The 23,558-nt window shown below is 38.8% G+C and overlaps 1 protein-coding gene across 4 annotated transcripts in view; it reads right to left on the bottom strand.

Moving 5' to 3' along the window:
* Positions 1–21,440, bottom strand: part of LOC143030972 (uncharacterized) — a 29,362-nt gene extending 7,922 nt beyond the window's left edge. The window contains exons 1-2 of one of the 4 annotated variants that reach the window (XM_076194277.1): positions 21,170–21,440; positions 16,293–16,479 (exon numbers count right to left, since the gene is read on the bottom strand). The gene's annotated coding sequence lies outside the window, so the exon portion shown is untranslated. Of the gene's footprint in view, positions 1–16,292; positions 16,483–21,169 lie in introns of all 4 variants that reach the window. The other 3 variants (XM_076194278.1, XR_012966959.1, XM_076194276.1) reach the window with 3 other exon arrangements.
* Between the last annotated feature and the right edge of the window lie 2,118 nt (positions 21,441–23,558).

A 23,558-nucleotide genomic window follows, 5' to 3' on the forward strand; every position in this document is an offset into this window, starting at 1 on the left:
ATCCTAAAAACAGAAGTGAAAACAACATTATTATAGTTTTTATTTATTATTTTATTATCAATATGATTTTTTTTTCGCATCCGACCTAGATATGGATCAAAAGGTCTCCTGTCGGTATGCTCCACCTTTGTAATCCTTTGATTCCACTCCCACCCATTCCATCCCCACATACTCAACTCCCATCCACCACCCTCCTTCCCTCTTATCTTGGCTCCTCCTGGATGACAGGTCATCTCTGCATCTTGCCCATTGCCCTTGGTCAGAAGTAGTGTTGCAAAACACAGCACATCCACAGCAAGGCTGCTTCATTAAATGCTCATGTAACAATATGTAAACTAAGCCATTTATGCATCAATATTGTGATTGAGTAAGCAGTATTGATTAAGAAGTTTGTAACAGTCTATCTGATTGGAGAAAGGATGGAGAAAAATTTATTGGTTCATGGGAGTAAAGTCACACCCTTAGGGGGAGCCACTTAGTTGTAACAGTAAAGATCACTGGACTAAGAAAGTCGCAACGTCAGTGCAGAGATGGTGTAGGAAATATATTGAGGACCCCAGCAGGGAGTCCCTTGGTGTAAATTGACAAGCCAAGCGTAATATTATTTGGGAAGAAGAGAAAAATTTTACCTCTGTTTAATTCACCCCATAAAGAAATATTACTTCCTACAGAAAGATATGGTGAAAAACATACTTAAGACAGTGATGAAAAGAAAGTTGAAAGTGAAAGAAATACAAAACCATAGAAGGGAACAGTAAACAGAAGTAAACCCATAGTTATGGAGGTGACGGATGCAGGTGAAACCCAATGCCCCATTTACCCCATCCATCCAACTCATCCTTGATCACCCTTTCATGTTCACTCCTTCTACCTCTGCCTTCCACACCTCTTTTACTAATCTTTCTTCACTCATTCTTTCCATGTGTCCAATCCATCCCAATACTTTCTCATCAATCCTATCTCCCAACTCCCTTTCCACACCCATTCTCCTCCTCACCTCCTTGTTTCTCACTCTATCTAGCCTTGTTAACCCTATCATACTTCTCAGGCACCTCATCTCAAACACATTCAAACCACTCCTCTATTATGTTCCATGTTTCTGCTACATACAGTGCTGTTGGCTCAATCATTCCTCTATACAATCTCCTCATAGCATGCATTCCCAAAAGTCTATTTCTCATTACACTTTTTAATCATCCAAGACATTTAATTGCTTCTCTCAATCTACATTCTACCTCCACCTCCACTCCTGCCTTTCCTGCCACATTCGCACCCAAGTATCTAAAACTATCCACTTCTTCCAGTCTCTCTCCCTTAGTACTCACTTCCAGTCTGCTGCCACTTTCTCCCCTTATACATCTCATCACCTTACTTTTACCCACATTCATCTTCAACTTATTTCTTTTGCAATCCTTCCAAAACTCGGTCACTAACTTCCTCAATCCATCCTCTGATCCTGCTACAAGTGCAGCAGAGTCAGCAAACAACAACTGGCTCATCCCCCACTTTTCTCCATTTTCTTTAACCATCTCCAATCCCCAAACCAATAACCTTGCATTTACCTCTAACACCAGCCCATTCATGTTTAGATTGAACAGCCAAGGCAACATAACACATACCTGGTGAAGTCCCACCTTTACCTCAAACTACTCACTCTCTCCATTTCTGATTTTAACACAAGCTCTACTACTCTTGTAAAAACACTTAACTGCTCTTAAAAGCTTTCCTCCTATCGCATATATCTGCAACACCTGCAGTGCTTTCCTCTCTACCCTGTAATAAACCTTTTCCAAATCCATAAAGCCCCAAAAAGTATCCTTACCTTTTCTTAAAACTTTTCACATATCTGTCCTACCACAAAAATCTGATCCACACAACTCCTACCTGCCCTAAACCCACACTGTTCATCACCAATTTCTCCCTCTGTTCCTCTCCTAATCCTCTCAATCAAGACCCTCTTTCACCCCTGCTTCCCCTGTTACCTCTGTTGTTGTTACTGTTTACTACTCTAACTACTGTTCCCTGCTATGGTTTTGTATTTCTTTATTACTTTTAAATTTCTTTCTATCACTTTTCTTAACTAAGAATGTCTTTCATAATATCATTCCGTATCAAGTAATTCTCACTGCCTACTCTATCTGAGGTAAAATTTTCTTCTTTTTTCCCAAATAATGTTACACTTGGCTTGTCAATTTACAGCAAGGGACTCCCTACTGGGATCCTCAATCCACTTACTAAGCCATCTCTGAACCGATGTCACAACTTTATTCATCCAATGATCTTTACTGTTACAAATAAGTGCCTCCCCCAAGGGAGTGACTTTACTCCCATGTACCAATCAATTTTTCTCCTCCCCCCTTCTCCAATCAGACTGTTACAATGTCTTAAGCAATACTGCTTACACAAGCAATCTCAATATCAATGCAGGAATGGCTTAGTTTACATATTGTCACATCAGCATTAAAATCTGGTCCCTAGTGGTTGCTTATAAACTTTAGACAAGGAGCAAGATTATGGAACTCCTTCGCAGCTTGATGTTTTGAAAACAAGTTCATAAAAACGAAATTCTCGCCACCTACCCCTCTATCTACCTGTCTACCTCAATCTATCAGCCTCTTACATCCTCCCATAAGCCTTCTCAACTACACTTAACTGATCCCTCTAAAATACTACACTCACACTTGTCCCCTTTTCCCTTGTAAAGTGGAATTGTACAGGCACTCCTCTAGTCCTCTGGCACTCTACCCTCTCTTAAACAAACAGTAAATAACCTCACCAACTAATTCACCATCACTGTACCTCCTTTTTTAGACATTCTTCATGACACCCATCCAACCCTGATGCATTACATGCTCTCTTCATCGTAATAACTGCCTTCACTTCATCTTTCCTTATTTCTCCTCTATTTTCCTCACTCATCACTGTCATTTTTAGTGCTTCCCACTGCAACTACCTTTCCCTCCCTATCCTCCTTCACATTTAGCAACTTCCTAAAATACTTTGCCCATCTTCCTCTTACTACCATCTCTTCACTTATCATATCTCCATCTGCACCTTTTAACTTTTCTTCTCTAATTGATTTGCCTTCTCTTTTTTAAATTTCTTTCCAAAACATCTTTTTATTACTTTCAAAACTTTCTGTCATACTCTTACCCCATTTCACATCTGTTCTCCTCTTCCGTCCTTTATGCTTTACTTCTCTTTTCTTTGTACCTTTCATATGATTCTCTCATCCTGTTTTGTAACCAATCTATGAATGCTTGCTTCTTCTCTTCTACAACCTTCTTTGCTTTCTCATCCCACCAATCACTACCTTTTCTTCTATTTCCTCCCATCTTCTTTGATTGATTGATTGATTTATGGAATTTTTGGCTCGAAGGCCAAGCGCCGGAGTCCCGTCTCCTTTGTTCCACACACCATCTTTGCATACTTTGTGAATCCCTCCTTGAACCATCCCCATTCCTCCTCCACTCCTAGTTCTACTCTATCCTTCACTCCTTCCCAGCTTCTTCTTGTACTCCTTCTCCTTTTCTTTCTCATTTAAGCAGTTCACTTTAAGCACTTCCCTACCTTCTGTCCTTTTCCTCTTCATCTATCCTTTACTCTCAACTTACCTTTCACCAAAAAATGATCTGATATTCCCCCACTCTTTCCACTTAGAACATGTATATCCTTCACTCTTCCTACTATTCTCCTGGTTACCACTAAACAGTATAGTCCATTAATGCTCTATCTACCACCCTTCTATCCACCACCCTCTCCCATGTGTACTTATGCTTGACTTTCTTCCTAAACACTGTATTTGCTATCATCAACTCTCTAGACACATCTCCACCATCAACTCTCCACTACAATTTTTTCCTGGAACTCCACACTTTCTAACCGGTCCGTCTATTGGTTCATTTCTTACCCTAGCATTAAGGTCTGCCAATACCACTACATTGACATTTCTCCCTAAACCCTCAATACACTCATTTAAATTTATACAAAAAGCCTCCCTTTCCTCTACATTCTTCTCACTACCAAGCCCATATGTACTTACAAAAACCCACATCTCCCTTCCCAGTTTCACCTTCATCCACATTAACCTTGAAAAAAAAAAACTCCTTTCACTTCACACACTTAACTTAATGTCACTCAATACCAATACATTCATCTTTCTTCTCACAAACATGCTGCCTATCTCTTCCCTTTTACTCTCATCTGTACCACAACCATGCACATTAAAAGACCCAAACCTTAGGGTACTGGATGGAAAGCTCCCAGACCCTCTTATGCCTTTACATTTTTTAGGAATGTACCCTTTGTGGAACCTTTATTTGATATTAGTATTATCTCAGTTTAGAAGTTGTTGCTGCCTATTAACATTAATCAATGTAATATTGGATATTATATTAGTTTCCCATTGGAGCATTTCCCACCTTGAAGATGACAGCCTAATTGCTGAGATCATTTGATCAAGCAATATAATTGACAGCAAGAATTATTACTGCTCCAACCTTTTCCATGATGCTGAAGAACATGCTACCAAAGACCACACCCCTACATCTTACTGGTTTGTGACATACTATAAGGAAAACAGAGGTAACTTTATCCATGCTGCTAATTATCTAGAGACTAGAGTGTTCCCTACAAATAATCTAAAAAAATATGGTAAAGATGATCTGAGGTAAGGACTTAATACCAGTCATCATACCTCTCCATCTACCTTGCCCTTCCAATGAAATTTTTGAATCCATCAAACCACACTGAACATTCAATTACTGCGAAGCACATACCTACAACCAAGACCTACACAAATTCTCAGAAATATCAATTGTGCCCTGACAATGTTCACAAAGTGACAGAAACTAGAGAAAATGGTAGCATGCTCATATTTTATGAGTTAGCCAATATTGGTCCTCTTTCTTTCCCAATAGAAGCTTTCATCAACTGTCTTTTACAGAGTTACCATTGTTATGAGTTTCTCCATGGAAGGAAAAAATGTACAAATGGTCCCCTATGTGGTCACTGCTCTGTCCTTGATTCACACCCTACTCTTAACTGTGAATCAGAAGTTCATTGTTTCCATAGCAGAGAGGCTCACTTAATACATTCTTGACAATGCAAAGAGTACTGTCTTGAACAAGATATTTTTCAACTAGCTAGTCTAGGTAGTGCCAAGGAAGTACTTCATTTTAGACATATGGATGGTGGGGTAAAGACATGTTCGTTTTCCCTCCACTCCATCAAATACATTTAGGGCACCTTCCCACCTTTCTTAACCATCAATTGCCCCCCCCCCCCCCACTCCCTCACACCTGTGAGAATCCAGCTTCTGCTGTTACAGTCCAGAACAAGTTCTCTGTTTTGTAAAATTATATTGTATCATCAACAAATCCCTCCACCTCATCTTTAGCACTGCATTCCATTGCATCTTCAACAAAACCCTCCTCTACATCATCAGCAAAACCCTCAGCAACATCACAGACTCCCAAAACACAAGCCCACATTGCAGAAGTCCATGCTCACACAGATTCCCAATCAAGAACCCATACTAAGGATAGTAAATCAATACAGACACATTTTCAACAACAAAATCTAGTATGCAGCAATGCATTACCAGAATTTTTGCTGGACCCTCTAATATCCAGGCCAGACTGCAGTGCTGACACCATCCAGTGCTTCTAATTTAACACAAGATGTTGGATGATAGCATTGCAAACAATTGTCTAGGATGTAACACTTCACCCCATACTTGACAAAACATTATGGAAGACTACACTGTACACAATCATGAACACCAACAACACAAAATACACTCTATAAAGGATTTGTGGTGTTCCAGCTGTAGTGTTCCTCAGGGAGATGGCACTACTTGGCTAGACAGTCTAGGGAACAACTACTGCCTATCATGATGTAAATAAGCTGTACTCAGTAAAGATAGGTCTCCTGAAGAAGCACCTGCTGAAGGGGTGCCTTCAAAAGAGCTGTAAATGCTCTGCTTTGCTGTGAAGTAATTACATCATCATCATCTGATTCACTGTACTACTCAGATAATCTTCATCAACATTAATCTTGCTACATATCTTTCTGATTCCATTACATGTTATGTAAATAGACTTTTTACACTACCTCCATTCTATCATCTGTATACAGTATATATATATATATATATATATATATATATATATATATATATATATATTATATATATATATACATATATATATATATATATATATATTCAGTGAATCACAAGTAACAGCTATGCTTGGTTCAATTCCTGGGGAAACTGTTGGAATTATATATCTTTATCTATGAATATATATGTATATGCTAATTACCACTGAGGACAAAGAAATACAAAAGTCCCATGTGTTTTTGTGTAATTCACAGCTTCAGGAGAGATACAGGAGTGGTACAAATGACTTTGTGCCACTTCTGTATCTCCCCTGAAAATGCATTTGGGTATTTTGGTTACTTTTCCTTATTGGTTACCAGCATATTATTGGCTCATGTGCCAGTTTTGTAATTCATTTGCATACACATACACACACACATACACACACACACACACACACACACAATAAGAACAATCAAAGTGGCATTTACATACCTGGATGAAGAAATGGTGAGGAAAATCCTAATCACCCTGATAAGACTAAGATTGGAATATGCAGCAACGATATGGTCACCAAGTACAAAAAAATGTATAAAAAAAACTTGAAAGAATACAAAGAGCAATTACAAAATTGGCACCAACACTCTCAAAACTATCATATGAAGAGAGACTACAAAAACTTGAACTACAGACACTAGAGCAAAGAAGAGAGAGAGGAGATTTGATAGCTATTTACAGAATCATGAAAGGCATAGAAATTACTGATAGAGAGAATCTGATAAAATGGGATGACAGAAATACAAGAGGACACGGAAAGAAAATAAAAAAAGACAGTTATAGAAGAGATTTGAAAAAGAACAGCTTTCCTCACAGAGTAATAGACAGTTGGAACAAGTTAGAAGAGAAAGTAGTGTGTGCAAAAACAATACATGAATTTAAAAATAGTTTAGATAAAATGAGATATGAAGACGGGACCCCACGAGCATAGCTCCCCTTCCCGTAAAATACAACTATTTATCTATATACAACTAGGTAAATACACACACACACACACACACGGCTCGGTGGCGGATTGGTAAAGTACTGGCCTCACAAGCCAGAGAACCGGGGTTCGATTCCCCGGCCGGGCGGAGATAAGTTGGGTTTGTCTCCTTTCACGTGTAACCCCTGTTCACCTAGCAGTGAGTAGGTACGGGACGTTAGTCAAGGAGCTGTGACCTTGCATTCCCGGTGTGTGGTGTGTGAGTGGTCTCAGACCTACCCAGAGATTGGCAAATAATGAGCTCTGAGCTCACTGCCGTAGGGTGGTGTCTGGCTGTCTCGACAGAGACTGCAGCAGATCCGAGGTGAATACACACACACACGTCCGTTGGATGGACGGCGGAGATTGACGTCCTGAAGAAAAAGTGAAATTCTCGTGGATCTCAACGGAAAGGAAGTACCTATTGTATTTACAGGGGGGGATTGCTCGTGGTGTAGTGGGAAAGTGAGGAAAATGAGAGGGGGAGGGATAACTGAGGGAAATGGAAGGAAATGAGGAAGGAGAGGACTTGGTCCAGGCAGGCAGACGCCATGTAAACAAAAGAGGGCCGGACCAATTTAGTGAGGACGAAAGGTCTAACAAAAATGTAAAGATTAGAAACATAGATATGAGTAGCACAATAGAAGGTGAGGATAATAATTTCCATGGATTCAATGAGGGTGTGGGTGGGGTGGGTGGATACCAACCTCCCCCGACTGGCAAGACCCAAAGAAAAACTTGAACAAATGACCGAACATTGGGAGAGTAGGTTCGGTAGAATGTCAAAAATGGCAGAAAGGGTTGAAAGATTGGAAGCACTAGAGAAGGCAAACAAAAACTTAACTAAGGAAATAGAAGAACTAAAAAGACAGTTAAAAGAAGTAAAAGGGGAGAATGAAGAATTAAAGAGGAATAGTAAGGACAACAAAGAGGGTTGGAAAAAAAATCCAAGAAAACAGTAAAGTTGCATTTACTGACATAATCAAACAACAAATGAAAGAACAAACTGAAGACTCAGTTATTAAAGTGATGAGACAGAAGGAGAATATAGTAAGAGACTTAGCAGATAAAAAGAAATGTATAATTATATTAGGAATGGAAGAGAAACATAACCCAGATAGAACCACAAGAATCAAAGAGGAAAATGAAAAAGTAAGCAGTTTACTAGAATTAGTTCAGGAAGATGAACCAGAAATAATAAAAACAAATCGAAGAGAAGTTTGGGTTCGGAAAGTATAGTACAGATAAGACCAGACCAATTAAGATTAAATTCAGGTCACAAACGACGGCAGAGAATATCTTATCAAAAACAGGGAAACTAGCAACAAGTGAACAATATAAAAAGGTATGGATAAAAAGGGAAATGAATAAAGAGGAAAGAGAGGAGGAAAAAAAGAAAAGACTTGAAGCTAAGGAAAAAATGAGACCAGAACAGAGTCAGAAAAAGAGAGATTCTATTGGATAGTGAATATGAAAGTAAGGAAATTCGACATACTAGAGAAAAACAAAAGGGAAACAGAGAACACAATGGAAGTGGCAGAAAACTAAGAGTGTCTTACACAAATATAGATGGATTAATAACAGGATTGAATGAGCTGAATGATTATCTGAAGGAAAAAGAACCGGATATAATGGGAATTGTAGAAACAAAATTAAAAGGTCCACTGCCACCCAACAGTGTAGGACATGATGCATATAATTATTGGATTAGAAACAGAGAGACAAAGCAAGGGGGTGGAGTTATGTTCCTGACTAAGAAGGATATAAACATGAGGTGTGTGACATATGGAAAGAATACAGTAGAGATGATTATGATCGAAGTGGAAAACAGAGATAAGAAGAGCAGAAAGTTTGTGATAAATTATGTGCCTCCGAAAACAGCCTCGTGGAAAGAGAGTGAACATAAAAGTATGTTAGAGGACACAAAGATAACATTAAATAAGATAATGGAAGATGGAGGAAGAATAGTTATGATGGGCGACTTTAATTGCAAAGAAATCTGCTGGGAAGAGATGACAGTAAAGGGTGGAGACGGCTCATGGGGAAATGCTCTACTTGAGATGATTACTGACCATACAATGACACAGTGGATACAGGAGAACACTAGGTATAGAAATGAAGAAGAACCATCGAGACTAGACCTAATAATTACATCTGAACCTAGAATAGTGGAAAAGATTGAATATAAAACACCAATAAGTAAAAATGACCACATATTGATTGAACTGGAACTAAATGAGGAAAAATACATGAAAAGAAATGAACAATATAGAAAAGGAAGAATGATGTATGAAAAAACAAACTTTGATAAAATAAGAGAATTCTTTCAAAAAGAAAACTGGGAAGAAATATACAAAGAAGAAACAACAGTGGAAGAGAAATGGAATATTTTGACAAAAATTTATAAAAAATGAGTGGAAAAGTATGTCCCAAGACAAAAACAAGAAACAGAATATGTAAAGTGCTGGTACAACAAAAGTAGTAGGGAGTTAAAAGACAAAAGAGACAAAGCTTGGACCAGATGGAAAAAATGCAAAAGGCCTGAAAATGGAAAATATATACTTGTTATAGAAATGAATATGTACAAACGTGCAGAGAGGAAAAGAGAAAATATGAAAAAGATGTCATAGAAAAGTGTAAAGATCAACCAAAACTATTTTACAGATTTGTAAACAACAAACTGAAAAACAAACAAGATTTGGAGAAATTGAGACAAGGAGGAGTTGAATACACAGAGGAAATTGAAATGGCGGAAATTATGAACAAACATTTTAAATCAGTGTTTACATGGGAGAACATACAACCTGAAGAGATCGAATGGAAAGAGAAAGTCCCCCCTATGAAAGAAATAGAAGTAACAAAGAATGAAATATTGAAACACTTGAGTAATCTTGATGTCAGAAAATTGCATGGACCAGATGAAATAGCAAACTGGATTTTGAAAGAATGCAGGAATGAACTGGCAGACAAAATACATAGCATAATAAACAGTTCCTTGAAAGAAGGAAAAGTTCCAGAAGATTGGAAAAAAGCAAATATAGTACCTATATATAAAGGAGGAAATAAAGAAGACCCTACCAACTATAGACCAGTCTCTCTAACAAGTACAATAGCAAAAATTAGTGAAAGAATTGTCAAAAGTAGATGGGTAAAATATTTAGAAAAAAAAAAAACAATGTGCTAAATCCAAGGCAATTTGGATTCAGACAAGGAAGATCATGCATCACCAATTTAATATGTTTCTATTCAAGGCTAATAGATATAATACAAGGGATGGATGGGCTGATTGTGCATTTCTAGACATAAAAAAAGCATTTGACAAAGTACCACATAAGAAGTTGCTTAAGAAATTAGAAACTGAAGGAGGAATACAGGGCAAACTGTTTAATTGGATGGAAGACTTTTTGCAAGAAAGAAAAATGAGAGTAGTGATGAGAGACAAACACTCAAAATGGGATGAAGTAATAAGCGGTGTTCCACAAGGAACAGTTCTGGCCCCAATAATGTTTGCTATACATATTAATGATATGGATGAAGAAATTGAAAGCTATTTGAGCTTCTTTGCAGATGATGCAAAAATACTGAAAAAAGATTGTGAATCACTACAGAGTGATCTAAATAAGGTACAGGAATGGAGTAGGAAGTGGGAGATGGAGTTCAATGCAAAAAAGTGTAGTATAATGGAATTTGGAAAAATCAAAAACAGAATAACAGGATCATATAAATTGGGAGAAGAAGGAATAAAAAAAAGTAGAAAATGAAAAGGACCTGGGAGTCATTGTTATGAATATGTCACCTGAGAAACATAAATAAGATTTTTGGAGAAACTTATAATTTGATAAGAACAATCAAAGTTGCATTTACATAACTGGATGAATAAATACATACATCATACATATACCAAGGCTTTTTCCCCCTTACCAGGGGGGTAGCCAAAAAGGACAAGGCACAAAAACATTCCCACCCATTTCATCCCTGAAAACACTCCACCCTCCCTCCCATCTTAGCACCTCCTAGATGATGGGTCATCCCTGCACCCTGTCCACTGCCCTGGGTCAGAAGCAGTGTCGCAGGACACAGCACATCCACAGCAAGGCTGCTTCATTAAATCGGCGACCCCCCCTCTCCGTCCCCCCATATAAAGGAGAAGACGGGGAGAAATCCCTTCGGGCTGCGTCAAAAAATTTTGCTCACACACACTACCTCACCCCCATTCCCCCGTCCAATCCACCTCATGCATCAAAAAATTTTCCATATACAACCATTCTCCATTCACCCCTGTCTTCTGTCCTCTCCCGTCCTTCCTCAACCAACATACCCCTCTTCCCCAAAGCCCCCTTCACCCCATACATCCATCTCATCCTAGGACGTCCCCTCATGCTCACTCCCTCCACATCTGCCTTCCATACCTCCTTTATTAGTCTTTCTTCACTCATTCTTTCCATGTGTCCAAACCATCCTAATACTCTTTCATCCACCCTATCTCCCAGCTCCCTTTCCACCCCTGTTCTCCTCCTCACTTCCTTATTTCTCACTCTATCTAGCCTAGTAACCCCCATCATACTTCTCAGACACTTCATCTCAAACACATTCAAGTTCCTTCTCTCTTCCTCTCTCATGTTCCATGTTTCTGCTCCATACAGTGCTGTTGGCACAATCACTCCTTCATACAGTCTCCTCTTAGCATCCATTCCCAGATTCCTATTCCTCATTACACTTTTTAAACCACCAAGGCATTTACTCGCTTCTCTCAATCTACATTCTACCTCCACCATCACTCCACCTTTTCCTGCCACATTTGCACCCAAATATCTAAAACTATCCACTTCCTCCAATTGCTCTCCCTTAATGCTCACTTCCAGATTACTGCCACTTTCACCCTTTGTACATCTCATCACCTTACTTTTACCCACATTTATCTTCAGCTTTCGTCTATCACATACTCTCCCAAACTCTGTCACCAGCTTCCTCAATCCCTCCTCCGATCCTGCCACAAGCGCAGTGTCGTCTGCAAACAACAGCTGGCTCACCTCCCACTTTTCTCCATTTTCCTTAACCATCTCCAATCCCTGACCCACTACCCTTGCATTCACCTCTCGCACCACCCCATCCATGTATAAGTTGAACAGCCAGGGTGACATAACACATCCCTGACGAAGTCCCACCTTTACCTCAAACCACTCACTCTCTCCATTTCTAATCCTGACACAAGCTCTACTACTCTCATAAAAACTCTTGACAGCTCTGAGAAGCTTTCCTCCTATCCCGTATATCCGCATAACCTCCCACAGTGCCTTTCTGTCTACCCTGTTGTAAGCCTTTTCCAGATCCATAAAGGCCCAGAAAACATCCTTCCCCTTACCTATAGCTTTCTCACATATCTGTCTTACCACAAAGATCTGATCTACACAACCTCTACCTGTCCTAAACCCACACTGTTCCTCACCAATTACTCCCTCTGTTCCTCTCCTAATCCTCTCAATCAAGATCCTCCCATAATCCTTCCCAACTACACTTAACAAGCTAATCCCTCTGAAACTACTACATTCACACTTGTCCCCCTTTCCCTTGTAAAGTGGAACTATACACGCACTCCTCCAGTCCTCTGGCACTCTACCTACTCTCCAGCAAACATTAAAGAACCTCACCAATCAGTCCACCATCACTATACCTCCTTTTTTAAGACATTCTGCATGGCATCCATCCAGACCAGGTGCTTTAACTGCTTTCATCATCTTAACTGCTGCCTTCACTTCATCCTTCCTTATTTCTCCTCCATTTTCCTCACTCATCACTCTCATTTTCTTAGCATTTCCCACTGCAGCTATCTTTCCCTCCCTATCCTCCTTCACATTAAGCAACTCCCTAAAATATTCTGCCCATCTTCCCCTTACTGCCTTCTCCATTATCATCTCTCCATCTGCACCTTTTACCTTTTCTTCTCTACTTGATTCGCCTCCTCTTCCTCTCTTAATTTCTTTCCAAAACATCTTTTTATTACTTTCAAAATTTTCTGTCATACTTTGAAGATAAATGGTGAAGAAAATTCTAATCACCCTGATAAGACCAAGATTGGAATATGCAGCAACGATATGGTCACCAAGTACAAAAAAATGTATAAAAAAACTTGAAAGAATACAAAGAGCAATTACAAAATTGGCACCAACACTCTCAAAACTATCGTATGAAGAGAGACTAGCAAAACTTGAACTACAGACACTAGAGCAAAGAAGACAGGAGATTTTATAGCTATTTACAGAATCATGAAAGGCATAGAAATTACTGATAGAGAGAATCTGATAAAATGGGATGATAGAAATACAAGAGGACACGGAAAGAAAATAAAAAAAGACAGCTATAGAAGAGATCTGAAAAAGAACAGCTTTCCTGACAGAGTAATAGACAGTTGGAACAAGTTAGATGAGAAAGTGGTGTGTGCAAAAACAATACATGAATTTAAAAATAGTTTAGATAAAATGAGATATGAAGACGGGACACCACGAGCATAGCTCCCCTTCCCGTAAAATACAACTAGGTAAATACAACTAGGTAAATACACACACACACATGACTATCTAGAAATAGAAAAACCTGACATCATGGGAATAGTAGAGACAAAATTGAAAGGACCTCTATCAAGAAGCATAGTGGGACATGGTCTACACAACCACTGGGTGAAAACTAGAGCAGAAAAGCAGGGAGGAGGTGTCATGATATCGACCAAAAAGGGTCTAAATGTGACAAAGATTATTGAAGGCCAAGGCAATGTAGAATTAATTATGATCAAAATTGCAAACAAAAAGATGAAAAACAGAAAATCTGTAGCAGTGTATGTACCACCAAATACATGTGTGGTTGGTCAGTGAACATTCCAAATTATTGGAAGACACAATGATTGTGCTAAACAAGTTACTGAAAGAGGGTGGAAACAGTAATCATGGGTGATTTTAATGCAAAAGACATAATCTGGGAAGATATGATAGTTAAAGGGGGAGATGAACTTTGGAGCAACATTCTACTGGATATGACCATCAAATACACCCTAACACAATGGGTTAAGGAAAATACTAGATATAGAAACAATGAGGAACCATCAAAACTAGACTTAATATCAACTTCTGAACTAGATATTGTGAACAAAATGGAGTATAAAACACCAATTGGAAAGAGTGACCATATACTAATAGAGTTTGAATTAAAAGAACAGAACAATGTAGACAGGAATGATAAACATAGAGAAGGAAGATTAATGTACAACAAAACTGATTTTGTAAAATTAAGAAAAAAAAATCCAAAACACAAACTGGGATAAATTCTCTAAAGAGGAAACAAAGATGGAAGACAAATGGAACAAATTCAAAGAAAAGTACAAGGAAGGAATTAACAAATATGTACCAAAAAAGAAACAAAAAGAGATTTACATAAGGTGTTGGTTTAACAAAAGGTGTAGTGAAGCTACAGGAGAGACAAAGCCTGGAAAAGATGAAAAAAAAAAAAAAAATCTAAATGGCAAACATATATAAAACTTAGGAACGAATATGTGAATATACGCAGGAAAGAAAAAAGAAATTATGAAAGAGATATTACTGACAAATGTAAGGATCAACCTAAACTCTTTTACAGATTTATAAATGAAAAACTAAGGGATAAACATGAAATAGTGAAATTGCATGGAGATAAAGAATATATAGATCACACAGAGATGGTAGAAGTTATGATCAGACATTTTATATCTGTTTTTACAATTGAGAGTTCACAATCTTGGGAAGATGGACAACAAGAAAGATCACCCATGATGAAAGAAATAAAGATAACACAAAAAGAAATAAGAGACCAGATAAAAAACCTAGATGTCAAGAAATCACATGGAGATAGAATTGCAAATTGGATACTGAAAGAGTGTATAGACGAACTGCCAGATAAACTATACAAGATAACTGACTTCTCACTCAAAGAGGGAAAGGTGCCGCAAGATTGGAAAGATGCAAACATAGTACCATTATATAAAGGAGGAAATAGGGAAGATTCTACACACTTCAGACCGGTATCCCTTACAAGCACAGTAGCAAAAATATGTGAATCACTGCAAAGCGATCTCAATAAATTATGGAATGGAGTAGGAAGTGGGAGATGGAATTCAACATTAAGAAGTGTAGTATAATGGAATTTGGAAGAAGCAAAAAAAAAAAGAATGGTGTGATCATACACACTGGGAGAGGAAGAAATTAAAAAAGTGGAAAAAGAGAAGGACCTAGGAGTCATTAATATGAATAATATGTCCCTGGAGAAACATATAAACAAAATTTTTGGAGAAACTTATAATTTAATACAAAGTGGAATTACATACCTGGATGAAGAAATGGTGAAGAAAATACTAGTCACTTTGATAAGACCAAAATTGGAGTATGCAGCAACAATGTGGTCACCAAGTAAAAAAAAAAAAAAAAAAAAAAAAAAAAATGTATAACAAAACTTGAAAGAATACAAAGAGCAATTACGAAATTGGCACCAACGCTCTCAGAACTATCATATGAAAAGAGGTTGGCAAAACTTGAACTACAGACATTAGAGCAAAGAAGAGAGAGAGGAGACGATAACTCTTTATAGAATCATGAAAGCCATGGAAATTATTAATAGAGAGGATCTAATAAAATGGGATAATAGAGATACAAGAGGACATGGAAAGAAAATCAAGAAAGACAGTTATAGAAGAGACCTGAAAAAGACCAGCTTTCCCCACAGGATAACAGACGTTTGGAAGAAGTTAGATGAAAATGTGGTGAGTGCAAAAACAATATACAAATTTAAAAATAGTCTAGATAAAACGAGATATGGAGACGGGACACCACGGGCATAGCTCCCCTTACCATAAAATACAACTAGGTAAGTATACACACACACACACACATATATACACTGTATATATATCAGAGAGGGACTATGTCATGACACATAGGTAAGATGAAAAAATCCCACTGTCAGAGAAAGCAAACGGATAAATTGGGAGAAAGCAGACATCATCTACGTACAACTACAAGTGCAGTTTGCGGAGGAAGATTATCGAGTCAGCATTAATTAAAAATTACCCAAATCATAATACATCTAAAGGACAGGACAATGGTCATCAGATTGTTTAACAACATTAGCTATCAAAAATAAAACTTTTACCTTCTGTAGATGGCCTGGAAGACAGCAATCATTACCAAGGCAGAGTTACCTGAGCCACATTTTCATATTCCCTTTGTATTGACTATATAACTCTTACTTGTACACCATGTTACTATCTTCTTCCCCTCCCACACAAACTGATTCCACGCAAGTGGGTGATCTGTCCTGGCTAGTCCATAGTCCATATCTGCTGAAGAGGACCACAGGGAGTGGTCAGAACATACAATTATTTCTATTCTTCATCCATTTACTTTCTATGACAGCGGGATTTTTTCATATATATATGTGTGTGTGTGTGTGTGTGTGTGTGTGTGTGTATGTGTGTGTGTGTGTGTGTGCATATATACATACATACACACACCAAGGGTTTTTCCCCCCTTATAAGGGAGTTGGCCAAGTCAAAAGACTCCCATCTATGGCGAAGCCGCTTCACTTAATTGGTGACACCTCGTCTCCATACCCCTCATGCAGAAAAAGAGAAGACCTTAAATCAGGCTTCTATTGTTATACAATGCAAAAAGAGACTTGATTAATTTTGGGTCAAGCAGGAGACTAAATTTAATTTTGAGGAAAGTCATACTATTGGACACATCTGATAAAGGTCAATTGGGGGAGGACACAAATCAGAGGCCTGACCTGCCTAAGCTGAAAGTGATCTGGACATATAGGTCACATGACCTGCATCCAGTATCTATGTAAGACTGCATAAAGGAAGGTATAACTTCTCATACTATAATGCAATAACTTCTAATTGATATGATGTGGATGTGTGGAGTGAATATCAAGATTTTTCATGAAAGTGGCAGTTGCCGACAAGACTGACGAGTTAAACACCATATGAGGACGGAGCCTTTATTTGTACGACGTTTCGCTTATTACAGCTTTTTCAAGTACAAGTTGAGATACATATGCTTGAGATTAAATAAGGGGAAAGGAGGGAACGGGGAGAGAAAAGAAGAAGGGGGGGAAGGAGGAGGAGGAGTAGGAGGGGGAGGAGAGAAGGAGGAGAAGGGGGGGGGGATTGAACACTGGGAAAGGTTGAGAATGCTGGCCTAAACGTCCATGGGCGAAACGTTCACAAAGGGTACATACATACATATACCAAGGCTTTTTCCCCCTTACAAGGGAGGTAGCCAAAAATGAAAAGGCATAAAATCATTTCCATCCATTCCATCCCTGAATACACTCCACACCCCTCCACCCTCCCTCTTATCTTAGCACTTACTGGATGACGGGTCATCCCTACACCTTGTCCACTGCCTTGGGTCAGAAGCAGTGTCGCAAGACACAGCACATCCACAGCAAAGCTGCTTCATTAAATCGGCGACCCCCCCTCTCCGTCCCCCATGCATAAAAGGAGAAGACAGGGAGAAATCCCTTCAGGCTGCATCAAATTTTGCTCATACATACTACCTCACCCCCCATCCCCCTGCCCATTCCACCTCATGCATCACAACATCATCCATATACAACCATTCTCCATTCACCCCTGTCTTATGTCCTCTCCCGTCCTTCCTCAACAGACATTCCCCTCTTCCCCAAAGCCCCCTTCACCCCATACATCCACCTCATCCTAGGACGTCCCCTCATGTTCACTCCCTCCACATCTGCCTTCCATACCTCTTTTACTAATCCTTCTTCACTCATTCTTTCCATGTGTCCAAACCATCCTAATACTCTTTCATCAACCCTATCTCCCAACTCCCTTTCCACCCCCGTTCTTCTCCTCACCTCCTCATTTCTCACTCTATCTAGCCTATTAACCCCCATCATACTTCTCAGACACCTCATCTCAAACACATTCAAACTCCTTCTTTCTTCCTCTCTTATGTTCAATGTTTCTGCCCCATACAGTGCTGTTGGCACAATCACTCCTTCATACAGTCTCATCTTAGCATCCATTCCCAAATGTCTATTCCTCATTACACTCTTCAATCCACTAAGGCATTTACTCGCTTCTCTCAATCTACATTCTATCTCTACCTTCACTCCACCTTTTCCTGCCACATTTGCACCCAAGTATTTAAAACTATCCACTTCCTCCAGTCGCTCTCCCTTAATGCTCACTTCCAGATTACTGCCACTTTCACCCTTTGTACATCTCATCACCTTACTTTTACCCACATTTATCTTTAGCTTTCTTCTATCACATACTCTCCCAAACTCTGTCACCAACTCCCTCAATCCCTCCTCCGATCCTGCCACAAGCGTAGTGTCGTCTGCAAACAACAGCTGGCTCACCTCCCACTTTTCTCCATTTTCTTTAACCATCTCCAATCCCTGACCCACTACCCTTGCATTTACCTCTCGCACCACCCCATCCATGTATAAGTTGAACAGCCAGGGCGACATAACGCATCCTTGACGAAGTCCCACCTTTACCTCGAACCACTCACTCTCTCCATTTCTAATCCTGACACAAGCTCTACTACTCTCATAAAAACTCTTGACAGCTCCTAGAAGCTTTCCTCCTATCCCATATATCTGCATAACCTCCCACATTGCCTTTCTGTCTACCCTATCGTAAGCCTTTTCCAGATCCATAAAAGCCCAAAAAACATCCTTCCCCTTTTCTATAGCTTTCTCACATATTTGTCTTACCACAAAGATCTGATCTACACAACCTCTACCTGTCCTAAATCCACACTGTTCCTCACCAATTACTCCTTCTATTCCTCTCCTAATCCTCTCAATCAAGATCCGCCAATAAGCCTTCCCAACTACACTTAACAAGCTAATCCCTCTGAAACTACTACATTCACACTTGTCCCCTTTTCCCTTGTAAAGTGGAACTATACAGGCACTCTTCCAGTCCTCCGTTACTCTACCCTCTCTCCAGCAAACATTAAATAACCTCACTAGCCAGTCCATCACTGTACCTCCTTTTTCTAGACATTCTGCATGGCATCCATCCAGACCAGGTGCCTTACCTGCTTTCATCATCTTAACAACTGCCTTCACTTCATCCTTCCTTATTTCTCCTCTAATCCCTGACCCACTACCCTTGCATTTACAAAGGGTGGTTTAATTTTTTTTTTTTTTTTTTTTTTTTTTTTGCTGGCCATGGGTATTAGGGGAATTATGTGGGGCAAGATGTTAAACAAAACAGGGGATTGTTTAACATCTCGCCCCACATAATTCCCCTAATACCCATGGCCAGACAAAATAAATAGATAAATAAATAAATAAATATTTAAACCACCCTTTGTGAACATTTCACCCATGGACGTTTGGGCCAGCATTTTCAACCTTTCCCAGTGTTCAATCCCCCCCCCCCCCTTCTTCTTTTTTCTCCCCATTCCATCCTTTCCCCTTATTTAATCTCAAGCATATGTATCTCAATTTGTACTTGAAAAAGCTGTAATAAGCAAAACGTCGTACAAATAAAGGCTCCATCATCAAGATTTTACTCACAAGAACATCATAATCAGTTCACATTGAATTCTGAGTAAACTTTATGTATGAATTTTTTATTTGAAGACTGAATGGAGGTCCATTCCCTAATAAAACTGTAAGAACAATGTAAGCCAGTTTTAATTTTTTTTTAATTGCTACCAATGTTAATATTAATTTACAGTAGTTATGTATGGAGCTCAAAATACTCACAATGATAAGAGCTAGCCAATGACAGAGCTAAAGTTTGCAGCGGTGAGACTGGTGAATATCTTTATAATATACCAGAATATTTGCCAGTCTCAATTTTCTAAAAAAAATAGCAGTATTATTTTAGTTGTGCACACCTACACAATATAGCATTAGAAAATTGAATATAAATTTTGTAAATTATAATACATGAATGTAGTATGCTATTTTCTTGGCAAAAATAAATGACAAAATACCTTGCTACAAGCAATTCTACTACTGAACAAAGCTACTAGGATATGGTCCAGATGCCTTGCCGTTTTCTGTCCAGTCCAGTCACTGTCAATTAGACAATGACTTTCATGCTGTGGACTGGTTGTTCTCCAACTCCAGGTGATGTTAATAAGTGCTGTTACAAAGATAACAGGGCTTCCTTGGACTTTATGAGAGAACATGGGGTTGTACCATCATCTGTTAAATGCTTGAGGTATAATAATATAATCAGGCCGCCAGTATCCATGACAATGACAATGACCCAGATGATCTTTAGAATTTGAGGTACCAAATTACTAATTAATTATAGGTTTTATATGGATTAGGTAGGTTAGGTTAAAATAAATGAAATTAACATCCTTTCATTTCTTTGACCTCGGCAACTATTAAAATAAACATGGCGTATCATTAAACTGCTGAGACTTCGTTCATTAGTAATTAGGTTTCAGCAACTTTTTTGTTATTGATTTCCATCAAGAAAATCGCATATTACATTGTTGTATTATAATTTAGAAAATTAATACTTAATTTTCTATTCCTATATTGTGTAGATGTTCACAGCTAAAATTTTACAAAAATTGCTACCGACATTGCTATCTTTTGGTGATATTTATATATGGGGTTCAAAATACTTAATGATAAGAGATAGAGGTAAGAATTGCAGCAGTGAGACCTGACCTGACCTACCCTATCCCCATGGGCTTGGTAAATTAACTAAATATAAAGATGTCCCCTCATCTTAATTTTCTTAAATAGCTATTGCCACTACTTTTAGTTTGCAGCACTTATATCTGGGGTTAAAAATACGCAGAATGATATGAGCTAACCGACTATATTGGTAATTGCAGTTGCCAAGCTGGCAAACATCTTCATTAAATACCAACACATTAAGTTATTAACCCCAGTTCAGAATGCCAATTACACTGTAACACCACCAAACGGGAGTTAAAGTGTAGCAAATGCCAAAAGTAAACACACAACGCATGCATTTAGCTACTTTACTATTATATGATTACACTTACGAATTCAACAAAGGCACACTTGTTTAGCCTGCACAAAATACAGCCACGAAAACAAGCTCTTCAAATAGATGAAAGAGTGCAACTCCAGACTTCGCTGTCTATGACGTCATATGTAAATAAACAATGCCAGGAACTTGAAGAAGAATATTGTGAAACATAAGTACTAGATAGGGACAATGATGAATTGACAGCAGGGAATTTCTTATTCTGGAAAGAAGAAATAGATGTTAATGAGGAGTCACTACACAAAATATGGAAAGCAAGAGAAAAGATGAAGGAGGAAGTTGGTGTTTAAACGAAGGAAAATAAAAACATTTAGGATGAGATTATTCTCGCGTTCGGAGTATAAACGAAGGAAACAAAACACAATCGAAACACTTCATAGTCAGTTAGGGTAGGAAATTGCCGCACGTTCTTGTGGCCAGACATCGGGTCTCCGGCCTTTGCAACCAGGCCGCCATATTTGATTAAGGGAAAGCAACAACACACATGAGAGGTGCTCTCAGTAAGGATTCTAGTCGTAGGTTCTCTTAACATCATACCCAAAAGTTGCTGTGTAATAGGATGTACCTCTAGTGTAAAGAAGGACAGTCACTTGAAGCTCCGTATGCTGCCGCCAAGTGGGGATAGCCGTAAAGGGTGGCTAAAAGCTACCAACAGATTTGCACTGAAGCCAGATGAGCCAGTGAATTAAGGAAATTTATGGGAACAATCAAATCATATATATGTTCACAGTCTGCATTTTATCACTCGTGATTTCATATTTATCATATGTCTATTAATATGCTGTAAATTGATCAACATTTCGTGTTAGTAACCACTTAAGTTATACAAAGATCACATTGGCTATGTAGAGCGCATGCTAATATATATATATATATATATATATATATATATATATATATATATATATATATATATATATATATGTATGTATATATATATATATATATATATATATATATATATATGTGTGTGTGTGTGTGTGTGTGTGTGTGTGTGTGTGTGTGTGTGTGTGTGTGTGTGTGTGTGTGTGTGTGTGTGTGTGTGTGTGTTCACCACGGATCTGCTGCAGCCTCTTGTCGAGACAGCCAGACACCATCCTACGGCAGCGAACTCAGAGCTCATTATTAGCCGATCTCTGGGTAGGTCTGAGACCACTCACACATCACACACCGGGAATGCAAGGTCACAACTCCTTGACTAACATCCCGTACCTACTCGCTGCTAGGTGAACAGGGGCTACACGTGAAAGGAGACAAACCCAACTTATCTGTGTGTGTGTGTGTGTGTGTGTGTGTGTGTGTGTGTGTGTGTGTGTGTGTGTGTGTGTGTGTGTGTGTGTGTGTGTGTGTGTGTGTGCATTTACCTAGTTGCATTTTACGGGAAGGGGAGCTAAGCTCGTAGTGTCCCGTGTGTGTGTGTGTGTGTGTGTATGTATATATCACTTGGACAAAATATATTGTCCCACTACATATGTAGTGGGACATTTGTAAGTAATAATCACGAAGAACTCACAGTCGGGGTAAAAGAAAACTTAGAAGAAAGTATAAATTCCGTATTTCGGCTAATAGCTATAGCCCTCTTCAGGAAAGTACTTCCTGAAGAGGGCTATAGCTATTAGCCGAAATACAGAATTCATACCTTCTTCTAAGTTTCCTTTTATTCCAATTGTGGGTTCTTCGTGATTAATGTATATATATATATATATATATATATAATATATGTGTGTCTGTGTGTATTCACCTCGGATCTGCTGCAGTCTCTGTCGAGACAGCCAGACACCACCCTACGGCAGTGAGCTCAGAGCTCATTATTTGCCGATCTCTGGGTAGGTCTGAGACCACTCACACACCACACACCGGGACAGCAAGGTCACAACTCCTTGACTAACGTCCCGTACCTACTCACTGCTAGGTGAACAGGGGTTACACGTGAAAGGAGACAAACCCAACTTATCTCCGCCCGGCCGGGGAATCGAACCCCGGTTCTCTGGCTTGTGAGGCCAGTGCTTTACCAATCCGTGTGTGTGTGTGTGTGTGTGTTGTAACCATTACTAACCATCACCCACCACGCACGTGATCCACATGCTTGCAACATAGCGAGACTCCCCCTTCTTGCTTACCTTGCATTTCCCACAACATACATCTAACGCAGCACGTTTTAAGACAAACAAGATATAGATACCCAATGTCACCAGACTAACCTATTAAAATCCTTTATTATAAACTGCCCTATTATATTACACATAAACTAATATAAATATAATATACTTAACAACATCCACCAACTATAGGACTAACCCTCATATATAAACTGACCCTAATGCATAGAATAGCGAGACTAACGCCTTTGCTTACAGTAACCTACTAACAACCTATATAACCTT

The sequence above is a fragment of the Oratosquilla oratoria genome, chromosome 12 (assembly GCF_046742065.1).
Source record: "Oratosquilla oratoria isolate Oo_2021 chromosome 12, ASM4674206v1, whole genome shotgun sequence".
Classification (NCBI taxonomy): domain Eukaryota; kingdom Metazoa; phylum Arthropoda; class Malacostraca; order Stomatopoda; family Squillidae; genus Oratosquilla; species Oratosquilla oratoria.